General features: G+C 44.5%; 1 protein-coding gene across 2 annotated transcripts in view; it reads left to right on the top strand.

Moving 5' to 3' along the window:
• Positions 1-5,000, top strand: part of LOC308372685 (phosphofurin acidic cluster sorting protein 2-like) — a gene marked incomplete at its 5' end in the record, with an annotated part of 96,561 nt that overhangs the window by 80,601 nt on the left and 10,960 nt on the right. The window lies entirely within an intron of this gene.

The following is a 5,000-nucleotide window of genomic DNA, read 5'->3' on the forward strand; positions in this document are numbered from 1 at the left end:
ATAATTTCCTGATAATGTAATAACTCCCGATAATGTAATACAAATTCCTTCATAAGTCCCTAAAACATGTAATAAAACCTGATAATGTAATAATACCCCGATAATGTAATAAAGTGCAGGTTAGCCTCAATTTTGCAGAACCTGATAATGTAATAATTACCTGATATTGTAATAACTTTGGTTGGTGCTGTAGCATCAGGTCTCCAGTTTCAGAGGTCCAAACAGTGAAGCTGTCCAGAGACCTGCTGCTTCACTATTAGCAGATACAGTATATATTTTATATGATTGCGAATGCACAATTTCATGAGGGGGCCTATTAGCCTAGAAATCTAGACGCCCCTAGCGGCAGCAAATTTAATTTGCAGCCAGGGACCATCTGGTCAACTTTCGTCGTTTTGCGCGGCTGAAAATCCAAACTGTACCAGGCCAATCAAATCGTCTTTTGTCATTCGTCAGTCCCTCGGATTGGTTGTAGCGCCATTCCTATTGCGTGGCATTGCGCGCAGAGGCAACTTAACAGACAACCGTTAATCCCGCCCACACTGAAAATCGTGTTGTGCCAGACCCTTGTACAGCTTCTTGCTGTACAGGTTTGGCTTGCGAGGCTAAAGGCCTATACCATTGGGATCAAAATATGAGCAAAACAATAGTGGGTGGTTGTCTACACAGCATCACTACTTGGTCTGAATAACTGGTGTCCCAACATTTCAGCACTGACCAAAGTTTTTACAATATCAGGAATGTATTACATTATCAGGTTCTGCAAAATTGAGGCTAACCTGATAATGTAATAACTTCCAATTAATGTAACATTTTATTACATTATTGGTATGGCGATTGTTACATTATTGGGAAATGCACTTTATTACATTATTGGGATATTATTACATTATCAGGTTTTATTACATCTTTTAGGGACTTATGAGGGATTTTTGATTACATTATCAGGGTTATTACGTTATCAGGAAATTATTACATTATCAGGTTCTACAAGCCTGACACATACTATGCCACTAAAGAGGGCCTTTAGACATTTACATAACATAAACATGTGACAGAGGCTTTCATCCAGCGACCTACAAGTGATGTACCAAACAGACTATCAAGGTTTACAATAAAAGCAAAGGGCCATGGAATAGAATTTAAATAAATATATATATATATATTTCAGTCTCGTTGGAAATGTCACCAGACACGGAAGAGAAGACACCTGGGGTTTATATTTTAAACCTACTCAAGGCTTAACTCTGTCATGTTGGCTAATTAGCTCTGGTCCGCTTGGAGGGGAAGCTGTGCTGCCAAGTTTAAATATCACTGAGAGAGGAGAGGAGAGAAGAGGAAGAGAGGAGAGAGAAGAGGAGAGGAAGAGAGGAGAGATGACAGGAGAGGAAGAGAGGAGAGGATGAGAGAAGACGAAGAGAGGAGAGAGGACATGAGAGAAGAGGAGGAGAGGAGAGCAGAGCAGGAGAAGAAGAGAGGAGAGGAGGAGAGAAGAAGAAGAGAGGAGAGGAAGAGAGAAGAAGAAGAGATGAGAGAGGACAGGAGAGGAAGAGAGGAGAGGAGGAGAGAAGAAGAAGAGAGGAGAGGGGAGAGGGGACAGGAGAGAAGAGGAGGAGAGGAGAGCAGAGCAGAGCAGGAGAAGAAGAGAGGAGAGGAAGAGAGAAGAAGAAGAGAGGAGAGAGGACAGGAGAGAAGAGGAAGAGAGGAGAGGAGGAGAAGCTGGGCTGTGAAGTGGTCAAGTTTTAATATCACTGAGAGAAGAGAGGAGAGGAAGAGAGGAGAAGAAGAGAGGAGAGGAGGGGAGAGTTTAAATATCACTGCTAATGAGAATCACTCGGCTCTCAGTGCTGCTCTTTATAGCGCCATGTGTTCATATGAATGGGCTCCCTTTTGAAGGGCAACACACACAAACGCATGCACACACACACACACACTCACGCGCGCATGCGCACACACACATACACACACACAAGTGCACACACAGACACAGGTGCACACACAGACACACGCGCACACATACGCGTGCACACACATACCCACATACACACAAACTCACACAGGCGAGCACACACACACACACAGATAGTCTTTCTAAGTGTGTAAGAGGGCTTGTGATAATAGGGGTGGATGGCACAGTGACCATCCCCACCGAGACTAGACACCAACACTCGCCAGACCCCTCACAGGAGGGACAAACACTCACAACACAACAGGAAGGTCACGCAGCCAATTACTGCTCCCTCATAAAACAGACACAGACAGAGGGTGTGTGTGTGAGAGAGAGAGAGACAGAGGGTGCATGTGTGTGTGTGAGAGGTTTGTTTACTCCATCTCCTTTAGACAACATTTTATTGAGGTGTCCATACAGAATGAGAGAGAGTGTGAGAGAGAGACAGGTGGAGATAGTGTGTGAGAGAGAGAGAAAGAGAAAGAGGTTTGTTTACCCAATTTCCTTTAGACAACATTTTATTGAGGTGTTCATACAGAAAGAGAGAGAGAGAGAGAGAGTGTGTGTGTGAGAGAGAGGATGGTATACAGGGAGAGAAAGAGATATGGGTGTAATGTGGGTAGAGGCCACGAGCCAGTGATAAAGGTTAAAGGGTTTGGGTGTTTGTTAGAATGCTGAGTGTGTTGTGGGAAATAAGGGACACAAACAAAGACTGAAGCTGGGTGACACTTTGTCCTGTGTGCATCTGCTTCGTGCAGAGAATGATTAATCAAGAAATACACATACACAAGAGATGGAGGGAGAGGGAGAGATAGATAGAGTGAGAGAGAGAGAGATGGAAAGAGAGAGAGAAACAGAATAAGTGACACTTTTCCCCTCTCGTCTGAGACAGCCAGCTCTTGGGGTCCGTTAGTGTGAAGGACACACCACAAACAGGAAGGAACAGATTGTGACTGAGAGTGGCTCAGCCAATCGGGAGAGGCGGAAGCAGGTACTAGTGATCTCATTAGTGTCACGGACCCGTTGGCCTCACAGTGCCTGGAGAGAACTCTGTGGTTGCCTCGCCATGTGTTGGCTAGCTGTAGGAGAGCTGTAGAGATGGTCCATGAAGAAGGGGATGTAAAGACGTGTCTGTGTCTGATAGCTGAAGGAGAGCTGTAGAGATGGTCCATGAAGACGGAGATGTAAAGACGTATCTGTGTCTGATAGCTGAAGGAGAGCTGTAGAGATGGTCCATGAAGACGGAGATGTAAAGACGTATCTGTGTCTGATAGCTGAAGGAGAGCTGTAGAGATGGTCCATGAAGACGGAGATGTAAAGACGTATCTGTGTCTGAAAGCTGAAGGAGAGCTGTAGAGATGGTCCATGAAGACGGAGATGTAAAGACGTGTCTGTGTCTGATAGCTGAAGGAGAGCTGTAGAGATGGTCCATGAAGACGGAGATGTAAAGACGTATCTGTGTCTGATAGCTGAAGGAGAGCTGTAGAGATGGTCCATGAAGACGGAGATGTAAAGACGTATCTGTGTCTGATAGCTGAAGGAGAGCTGTAGAGATGGTCCATGAAGACGGAGATGTAAAGACGTATCTGTGTCTGAAAGCTGAAGGAGAGCTGTAGAGATGGTCCATGAAGACGGAGATGTAAAGACGTGTCTGTGTCTGATAGCTGAAGGAGAGCTGTAGAGATGGTCCATGAAGACGGAGATGTAAAGACGTATCTGTGTCTGATAGCTGAAGGAGAGCTGTAGAGATGGTCCATGAAGAAGGAGATGTAAAGACGTATCTGTGTCTGATAGCTGAAGGAGAGCTGTAGAGATGGTCCATGAAGACGGAGATGTAAAGACGTATCTGTGTCTGAAAGCTGAAGGAGAGCTGTAGAGATGGTCCATGAAGACGGAGATGTAAAGACGTATCTGTGTCTGATAGCTGAAGGAGAGCTGTAGAGATGGTCCATGAAGAAGGAGATGTAAAGACGTATCTGTGTCTGATAGCTGAAGGAGAGCTGTAGAGATGGTCCATGAAGACGGAGATGTAAAGACGTATCTGTGTCGGATAGCTGAAGGAGAGATGAAAAGATGGTTCATAAAGACAGAGATGCTAAAAATGGTCCGTTTGCACGGATCTGTCCTTGTGTCAACCAATGAACACATGCAGCAGTCAGTAATAAAAAATAAATAAATAAATAAACACATAAATAACCTTGAAGGGCACTCAGGGAGCACAGACCTCTGCCAAGGCCAAATGCCTCGTCTCGCAATATTAATGAAAGTGAAACATAATTAATGAACTGCCCAGCCATTCGCATCCAATCCAGAATTGAATTAACCTTTCAACCAAGTTTCATCAAAACCCGCCCAGTAGATTTAGCATAATCCATACATACATACATTCATATACGCATACTGTACATACTGTACATACATACATACATACATACATGAATTAATAAATAATTTTAAAGGTTGAGGTAAGATATAAAATTCCAGAGAGAAATTGTCACCACGATTGTAGGGTTTTTGTAAATTCAAAATGTAGGGTTTCATTCAGAAAATAGCATGCAAAGGGATGCAATTATTGATTCACTTTCATTTATTTATTTACTTCTTAAAACTTCATTTAGTTGCTTCTGCCAGTGAGTCCTTGAATTCATAATGAACTAGTCACCGTGGTAAACTGCATGTCCACGTCGGTAAACTTAATGAATACCAATGACTGTGAGTGTGGTAGAGAGTTATGAGTCAGCATGTACAGGTGATTTAAATAGGCTGTTTCTAATCGTCATCCTATCGTTAATGAATGTCGTCACTTGTGGCCAACCATTGGTGGAAATGCTGCCCAGTGTCGTCCCCCCTCCCCCCCGCCCACCTACCTACCGAGACCACACCCATGCTTACACCTGATTGGTTCAGGATGTAAGGAACCAGTCCATCACCCCAGCATCCACTCATCGTGACCCCGCCCACAACACCCCACTCCCCCCCATGGCATGACACCCTCACCACCATTGCCGGGTGCGATGGGGGCGGGGCATCGCCATGTCTCATCCAATCAGAT

This window comes from Sprattus sprattus (genome assembly GCF_963457725.1).
Source record: "Sprattus sprattus genome assembly, chromosome: 1".
Lineage (NCBI taxonomy): Eukaryota > Metazoa > Chordata > Actinopteri > Clupeiformes > Clupeidae > Sprattus > Sprattus sprattus.